Source organism: Microcebus murinus, chromosome 10 (genome assembly GCF_040939455.1).
Source record: "Microcebus murinus isolate Inina chromosome 10, M.murinus_Inina_mat1.0, whole genome shotgun sequence".
NCBI classification, from domain to species: Eukaryota; Metazoa; Chordata; class Mammalia; order Primates; family Cheirogaleidae; genus Microcebus; species Microcebus murinus.
In genome coordinates, this window is record NC_134113.1 from 24,540,728 (window position 1) to 24,550,377 (window position 9,650).

A 9,650-nucleotide genomic window follows, 5' to 3' on the forward strand; every position below is an offset into this window, starting at 1 on the left:
TTATCTGAAATCCTTTAAAATACCCAACATCATTCAGCCTCTGCATAATTCTTTACTCTCTCCACACTCTAGCTCCAGCTCTCAAAGTTCTTTCCGACCTTGGAGCCTTTCCTACTCCCTGTTCCTTCTGTCTGGGCTGCTCTTTGCCTGGCTGACATTCACTCACTCATTCATTCATCCATACATCATTCATCTATCCATTCATTCAATGCTTAGTATGTGCCTGGATCTGGCAATACATGTGAGCAAAACCAGATATGGTCCTTGTCATCATAGAGCCAATTAACAAAAATAAACAGTAATCAATGATGCTAATTAAAGTAAATTTACAACTAGTGCTATGAGAATGTAAAGAGGGAATCAGCCTAGATAGGATAGTCCAATAAAGTTTCCCTGATGAATTAGGCTGAGATCTGAAGGATCAATAGGCAAAGGGGAGGTGAAAAGTTTAGGGAGAGGATTCTTGGCAAAGGAAAAGTAAGGAGGGATGCCTTGTATTTAAAAGAGGAGACATGGATTCTAATTTTAGTTATAACCGTGTGTCTCTGGACAGCTCACATCATCTTTTTGAGCCTTGGTTTTCTCATCTGTAAAACAGGAGAGAGGAAGTATGACACATTTAAGGGATTAAAAAGCAATCAGAATGGCTGGAATGGAAAGAGATGGAAGGGAGAGAGTGTTATGAGGAGAGACTGAAAAGGTAAGTATAATACATTTGTTGGAGGAAGGAAAAGGGTGGGAGGAGAGCTTACAAGGCCTTTTAGGTCATGCTAAGGGCTTTGTCCTTTGTCCTAAGATGAACAGAAATCCCTTAATTGTTTTAATGGCGAGGGGACAGTTAATCTGATGAGATTTGTAGTAAATATGATCAGATTTTAGAAAGATCATTGTAGTAGATTTGAGGGTGGCCTAAATGAAAACAGGAAGACCAGTTTAGAGTCTATTACAGTCATCCAGGCAAAAGATGATAGTGGCTTGAACCAGAGTGATGGTGGATATGAGGAGAAATTAATAGATTTAAGAGATATTTGGGAGATAAAATGGGCAAGACTTGATGATGAATTGTATAAAGGGGTTGAGAGAGAAGAAAATATCAAAAAAGGCCCTTAGGTTTGTGCTGATGAAACTAGATGAATGGTAACGTAAATATCAGAGCCAGGAAAATATTCTAGATTTGAAAGGGAAGATAGTGAGTTTGATGTGAGATATGCTGAGTCTCAGGTATCTTGGGGCATTCAAGTAGAGATGTGAAAAAGGCAAATGACTACAAGGGACTGGAGCTCAAAAGAATAGTTGGGGCAAATATAAAAATTTGAGTCATCAGCTAATAGATGCAAATTGTAACTTTGACAGAGATAAGATCACCCAGCAAGTGTATCTGGGCTCAAAAGCTATACCTATACTGTACAACATGGTAGCTACTAGCCACATGTGGCCATTGAGCACTTAAAATGACACTTGTTCAAATGGATATGTGACATAATTTATAATATACACCAAATTACAAAGATTTAATATAAGAAATAGTAAAATCTCTCATTAACAATTTAACATTGATTACATGTTAAAATGATATTTATTTTTTAATAAATTTCTCTTTCCTTTTCCTCAAGCCACTTGTCCTCATTCTTCTAATGTGGCCTGGGGGACAAGTGCCTAACTTTGGGTAACACAAGTGACTCCATTTTTATTCTGATAACTTTCCCACTTTGCTCCTTGAGCTGGTGCCCAGGAGAGTGCTTTCCAATCTCTCTAAGTATCCTGTTTAGGTGCCCACCTAACAAAAATTTTTAAAAGGCAAGCCTATATCAGTTCTCAAAACCATTTTTTTAACTTTTCTGAATGGTGACATCCCTAAATATGATGGTCTCCATTCTAAGGAAAGAATTGGAGATGGGACAGCTTGGTGTTATGGGAGAACTGCTAAGTTAGTGCTGATAAAAATATTGATGGGAACTTAGGCGAAGGAACTTATGTGTGGTTGGGGACCTAAAGAGGAGAGGTTGGACTGTGGAAACATTTCTAAAGTAGTAAGAAGAGAATTTAATGGTCCACTGAGTATGTAGAGGGAGGAGTTGAGGATGACATCCAGGTTTCTAGCTTAGGTTCCTGGGTGGAGAGTGGTACCACTTACTGAGATAAGGAATGAAAGGGGAGGAGTAGGCTTTAGAAGAAGTGGAGTGCAAGATAAGCTTTGGGCATTCTAAGTTTGAGATGCCTGCAGGGCATCCAGGCAAAGATATGTAGTAGCCAATTAGAAATATGGATCTAGAGATATAGACATGGGGAGTCATTAGGGCCTAGGTATGGCAGAAGGCTATGATTGAGTTTGTTCAGGGAGAAGCGAAATGGACCAAAAAACACAACACAGCACAGAAAAACACTACTGTTTGGGGGATTTTGTTTGTTTGTGGGAGGGTGGGAAATTCTGTTAAGGAGACTATAAAGGAATAGTAAGACAGGAAGGAGAAAATCCTTTAGAGAATCATGTGGAAGTAAGGAGAGAAAATGTTCTACAGAATAAAGTTTGGTCAAATATATCAACTGCTGGAGAGAGAGCAAGTAGTGGGAGTCTCTCTGAACCTATTCTGTTTCGGGGAGTGGGGGAGAGAGCCTGATAAAAATTTTTTTTAAAAAAAGAAAGATCACTAGTGCAAAGTCTCAAAATAGGTCATTGATTTGGCCATTAGCAGGCCACTGGTGACTTTAGCAAGAGCAATTTTGTTAGGTGGGCACCAAACAGGATACTTAGAGAGATTGGGATGCACTCTCCCAGGCACCAGCTCAAGCAGCAAAGTGGAAAAGTTATCAGAATAAAAATGGAGTCACTTGTGTTTCCAAAAGTTCAGCACTTGTCCCCCAGGCCACATTAGAAGAATGAGGACAAGTGGTTTGAGGAGAAGGAAAGAGGAATTTATTAATTTGCCTGCAAATGAGGAGATTGGCAGACTCCCATCTCAAAGTACCAACATCCTCCTTCTGAGCAGAAGTAAACAGCTTTTAAAGATTCTGATTAATCCCATAATTCCATATTTGGCTAAGACAATCTTGTGACTTCTGCCCTTGAGCCATCTCCTGTGGCACAAAGAATAAAGGACATTTCCCTCCCCCTCCTGACCACTGGCCTAAGGCACGCATGCAGGTTTTAGTTCTCAAAAAAGGGTAAGTGGGCTTTGAAGAGACAAAAAACATTTTTACCTTTTTTTCGGGCCATTTTCTCTATTACTCTTGTTTTAAAAACCCTGACAAATGGCCCAAAAAAAGCCATGAAAGAAAGGCTCTCATGAACAAATGCATGATAACAAGAACAATCACAAAAGACTACAAAACCACAGCCTTACACAAAGGCTATCACAACCTTATACACACAAATGCTTCTGGGAGAACATTTGCCCAGCAACTGCCTGTCCAACCTTTGACTGGGTCTACCCTTGTTATTGATCCACATAGACAAGAATAATAATCTCAAAACAATTGTGTAATCCTCCTCATTTTCCCTTTGTCTTCCTTTACCTTCCTAAATATGTACATAGTTTACTACTGCAAGCATATTTTCATTTCAATACCTATACCCAAACATCTTTTTTCTAAAGAGCATCTTTCTCTCTGTTTGTTATTTAAGTTGACAGAAAGATCATTTATCTCAAACTCATTTCATCAGTGACTCTAGCAATACTCTAATCTTTTGCTCTCCTGGAAAGGGCCTTTCTTGAAATGGAATGTGGCTCTCTTGTCTTCTGTAATTGTTTTCCTATGCTAGTTGTGTCCAGTGACATCCTAAATTACTTTTCAAACTTCTAATTTACCTCATTTTATAATTGGAATGAAGTTAGATACATAATAGAACTTTTTACCTTCCCTATAATCTTTATGTTGTGTCCATGTATTGAGGCTGGACTTTGGGAAAGGCATATATAGTTCCAAACAATATTTCTGTGATCAAGATGTCAAGAGTATCATTACCCACATGGAAGTTTCAAGTGCTTATGTTGCTGAAAACTGGACACTTGTCCACAAGGCCAAATCAGAAGAACGAGGACAAGTGGTTTGGGGAGGAAGAAAGAGAAGTTTTGTTATTCTGTTGGCAAAGGAGGAAAAATGGTAGACCTTCTGGCCTCAAAATCCAAATTTCCTGAACATTTGCAGAAATATAGAACTTTTAAAAGATGTATTCTCAGCTTCAGGCAATCACTATTCAACTACAGTTGATAATTCTGATCATCCCTTGTCCGCTTAAGACAATATTGTGACCTCTGCCCAGGACCTCCTTTTACCAGGTCCAAGCTGGGCCATCTCCTGTTGCACACATAAACAGAAGAAGACTTACCTTGCCTTTCCCAATCACTGGCCTGAGGCAGGGATGCAGGCTTTTGTTCTCAAAAAGGAGTAGAGGATGTTTTAAAGAGACAGAAAACATTTTGCCATTTTTTCCAGGCCATTCCCTCTGTTACACTTACTGGCCACAGCCACATAGGATTCAATATCAGTGGTTCACAAAAGAAAGATTAGAGCTAGGTGAATCACTTTGCCTAGCCTCCTATAGCCTTTTCCTTAGCAGATTTCTGGAGTTCTTTCTCTGGGCAGCTTCCTTATCCTGATATCTGAACTCTGTTCCCTTAGTGACCATGACCATGCTTAGTTGGCCCCTTCCTGGGCTGAGGTCTGGAAAGTGCCTCCAGGCTAAGAGCTGTAGTAATCAAGAGGCTTTCTTCATTGGTTTCCCTTCCATCAGGGAATCACAGTTCTAGGTTTCTTATTGACCACTATCTAAAAACAGTTATTTTATTTATTTTTCCCAGTTTAACAGTAGTGTACGGCGGGAAGGTCTTGCCTAGTATCAGTTACTACATTATGGTTGAAAGTGGAAGTCTTTCCTTCAATGTCTTATGAGCTTTGCTGGCCAGTTTTTAATTTCAAATGATGTAGTGGAAAAACTGACTGGGAACCCTGTGTTTATGGGCAGGGCTTTGTCAATTGGGAGGTTTTGCTTTAGTGTGAATGGATGAAAAGAAGACCGTATGCTTTGGATAATAGACACCATTGGATGCCTACCCAGATGCCTACCCATTATTAATTTTTCCCTTGCTAATATAACCATGCTTTGATCTAGGTGTCGCCCTTCTCTGTCTAGCCAAGTGAAACTATCCTTAACTCAAGGGTCAATCCTGACTGGGCTAAACTAAAACATGATAATTCCAATCTCCCTTGCCAGTGGTTTGTTTAGGTATAGGCATGTTTTGCAATTTTGATCAATGAAAACATCTGGAGGTTTTCTAAATTAAAAACTAAAGACAAAAGGAAATATAGTCTGTTTTCTTCTTCAAATGTTTTCAAATCTGAGAATGGCTGGGCATGGTGGCTCACGCCTGTAATCCTAGCACTCTCAGAGGCCGAGGCAGGCAGATTGCTCGAGGTCAGGAGTTCAAAACCAGCCTGAGCAAGAGTGAGACCCTGTCTCTACTACAAATAGAAAGAAATTAATTGGCCAACCAATATATATAGAAAAAATCAGCCGAGCATGGTGGCGCATGCCTGTAGTCCCAGCTATTCGGGAGGCTGAGGCAGGAGGATCTCTTGAGCCCAGTAGTTTGAGGTTGCTGTGAGCTAGGCTGATGCCACAGCACTCACTCTAGCCTGGGCAACAAAGTGAGACTCTGTCTCAAAAAAAAAAAAAAAAAAAAAAAAAAAATCTGAGAATGATCCCTCGTGATGAGATCTGAGGAACACAGAAGGATGGAGTGATGCTGGGCCCTTGATGTTATTCAGCCGCTGAATTGAAAACTCTAGTCACTCTCCCTCCAAACATGTAAGATATTCTTAAAAACAGAGATTTCTGATACACATAAATAAAGTCATCCTAACTGATACAGACTCCAGAATGTAGAAGACTTGGTCCTTCTGTGTCAACTTGCTTTCTAACTTCTATAGCACTTCCAAATCATGTGTTCAATTTCTTTAGAAAAGAACCTTCTATTTTGCAGTTTTAGCTTTTATTTTTTTCCTGGAAAATGGGGAAAACACCTGTATCCCAGGCATCATGCTTGTAAGAATAGGCTTAGTGTTAAGGAACTAGTGCACATGGGTTTTCAGAAAGATTTCTCCAGACAAAGATTAGGCTAGAAATAAGTTTATTTGCTCTTTCCAAGGCAGAAAAAGAGCCAACACAAAAGAGGAAGAGGAAGAGTGTTTTGGCATAGAAGGCCAGTTACTCAGACCTTTTATTTAGGAATTGTAAAAAAGGGGGTGAAAGATGATTTGTGGCAGTAGCCAAATTAACAGGGTATTGTGAACTGTTGTATCTGCTTGTTCTCTTCTTTTTAGCAGCAGGCAGATAACTGAACCGAAGTGGCCAGAGCTCTTGTCCCCGACCTTGCCCTTAAGAATTGATTTTGGGCAGGATCTGAGGCCTGAACTTTGTCCCCCCTGCTGTCCGTCCAAGAAATTCTCAGGAACTCCTCCAGGCTGCAAAAGCAGATGCTAAAAGGGCAGTCTTAGTCAATAGGTTTAGCTATCATAAAAGAAAAAATGTACATTTCCTTTTTGTCTGCTGGGCTCCTTATAGATGTTGTGAAAACAGAGCTCCACAGGGTGCCTTAGAGAGAGAGAGAGAGAGAGAGAGAGAGAGAGAGAGAGAGAGAGAGAGAGAGAAGAGAGGGGAGAACTCATTTTTCTGTTATTTTGTTATCAAGATCGACTGTCTTTTGACTTGGTGACTTAATTCTCAATATAGACTTTAAATTAATCCTTCCATTTTAAGCCCCTAGGTGCTACTTTCTGGCATATTTAGTGTTTGCAAGTCCTGAGCTTTGCTGAAGTTCTGTAGTGCTGATTGGGTCCTTCTTCAACAGCATCTCACTCTACTGAATTCTTGTATGTTCTTCCTCCATCCTATTTCATGACTCTTCTTTCCTTCATTGAATTTCAGTCAGAAGAACTCTTATACCCCTGTTCCCTGAAGCCCTGCTCTTATTCTATGTATTGTTATGGATTGATATTTTCTTATTCCTTTACTATTATTTTAATAAGGTGCTATGGGAGCTATGAGAAAATCACAGGTGCTCAGTTGGCTCTCTTGAATCAGAAATTCCAACCTTACACGTAATGACGACTGAGGATGACCTAAGATAAAATACATGAATGGAATCAACTAGTCTGAAGGTTCTGAATGGAATTCTGGCATAAAGTTGTTTTGAGGTCAGAACCAATAGATCTCTAATATTCTCTGATCTGAAAACTAGAAGCAGCTGTTGAGACAGAAGGTAGGTGCTCTTTAAGGTGCTCAGATATTTTTGAGGACCTGATCTCTGGCAGGTGGTATCTCCAGGTTGGTATGGGTGGACGCTGCAACTGGCTGAGGCTCTTGAGTACTCCTTTTAGAAAATTATAATGATCCACATGCCATAAAATTCACCATTTTCAAGTTTACAATTCTGTGGCCTTTAGTATATTACAGGTTGAACAATTATCATGACTATCGAATTACACAACATTTTCATCAACCCTAAAAGAAACCCTGTACTGATAAGCAGTCACTCTCCATTTCTCCTTCTCTCTAACCCCTGGAAACCTATTCATCTACTTTCTGTCTCTACGGATTTGTCTATTCTGAATACTTTATATAAAAGGAATCAAGTAATATGTGTGCTTTCTTTCACTTAGCATAATGTTTTCATAGTTCATCCATGTTATAATATATATATATAAATGTATTTCTGTTTTAAAGCTGAATAATATTCCATTGTATGGATATACCACAGTTTGTTTACCCATTTATCAGTTGATGGACATTTGGATTGTTTCTACTTTGGGGCTATTATAAATAATGCTGCTATGAATATTCCTGTGCAACTTTTGGTATGGACATATTTTCATTTCTCTTGTGTGTTTTTATAGGAGTACCATTGCTATTTGTTTGGGCTGCTATAAAAAAGTATCTTAGCTTAGATAACTTATGAATGATAGAAATTTATTGCTTACAGTTCTGGAGGCTGAGAAGTCCAAATCAAGACACCAGCAAATTCTGTGTCTGGAGAGTGCTTGCTCTCTGCTTCAAAGATAGCACCTTTTGATAAAGTACCAGACTATCTTCAAAAGCAATAGCATCATTTTATATTCCTGTCAGCAGTGTATGAAGTTTCCAGTTTCTCCATATCCTCACCAATACTTTTTATTGTTATTGTCTATCTTTTTGATTATAACCATCCCAGTGGGTGTCAAGTGAAGTGGTAACTTATTGTGGGTTTTTCTCTTTTTTTCAGATGAGGTCTCACTCTGTCCCCCAGGCTAGAGTGCAATGGCATCTTCATTGGGTTGTCTTTTTATTGTTGAGTTGTACGAGTTCTTTTTATCTATTCTGGATAGTAGACCCTTATTAGATTTATGATTTGCAAATATTTTTTCCCATTTTGTGATCCATTTCAATTAAATTTTTGTACATGTGTGATGTAGAGAACCAATTTTATTCTTTTGATCATGGATATCCAGTTGTACCATTACCATGTGTTAGAAGGACTATGCTTTCTACCATTGAATTATCTTGGCATTCTTGTCAAAAGTTAATAAACATGAGGATTTTCTTTCTAGACTCAGTTCTTTTTTTTTTTAACACCGGTCATTTTGGGCTTTATAGACTAAGTTCTAATTCACTGATCTATATTTCTTTCCTTAGGCCAATACCACACTTGACTATTGTAGCTTTTGTAGTAAGTTTTGAAATTGGGAAGTCTGATTCCACCAACTTTGTTCTTTTTCTCAGGGTTGTTCTGGTCACTTGAATTTCCATATACATTTTATGATTATTTTGAATGGAGAACTGTACTAAAGCTACGCCTTTGGACCCTGGGCCTGTCTATTTCTTTGATCAGGTAATAATCTTGCTCCATCTCATCAAATTATAATTTACTTTTAAAATAATAATGTGCTTTTGACCAATATTTTCTCATACTTTTTAATCAGAAAGTTTTATTTTATTTTAGTTGAAACCTAAAAGGAAAACATGGAATAAGAGAACCTGCAAAACGCAGTTCTCTCACCTGCAAGACACCTCAGGATCTAATCATCGGTAAGACATTTGGAATTATTCTGCAATTGTTGGTGCTACTTTACATTTTCAAAGGCTTATAAGATACCCAAGACCAATGTTTCTACATTCCTCATCCCCTGAAAAACTACACTGAGGAATTGCCATCAGATCTGGCCATGTAGTCATTCAGAGGGCTTTATACTTAGGTCAATGGTTAATTTTAGCATAACTGGTCATATTCACCAGTCACCCTGGTGTCCCTGCTATTCTACAACTCAGCCCCATTTCTACCTTAGGGAGAGTTTACACTAGACATTTCTTCTGTTTTCTGCATAGCTTCCTGCTGTTCCCTTTAACTCTTTCCTAAAATACTACCTTTGCTGTAAGATTTTTCTAGATTATTCTATTTCATATTTCTGCCCTGCCCCATCTTGGCATTCTTATCTCCCTTCCTAACGTAATTTTTCTATTGCACTTATCACTGTGTAAGCATGCTGGATGATATTCCTGTTTATTTGTTTACCCTCTCTCCGCTCACGAGACTATAAGGTCTACAGGGGCGGGATTTTTTTTTTATATACTTGCTCACTTTTCTATCCCCAGTCCCCAAAACAGTGCTTAGCATATA

General features: G+C 38.7%; 1 long non-coding RNA gene across 1 annotated transcript; it reads left to right on the forward strand.

The window, feature by feature from the left end:
• Positions 1-7,214: 7,214 nt before the first annotated feature.
• LOC105877108 (uncharacterized) lies at positions 7,215-9,061 on the forward strand. Its single transcript, XR_012921309.1, has 3 exons — positions 7,215-7,259; positions 8,756-8,864; positions 8,976-9,061. It is a non-coding gene; the product is annotated as an uncharacterized LOC105877108 (long non-coding RNA).
• The last annotated feature ends 589 nt before the right edge of the window (positions 9,062-9,650 follow it).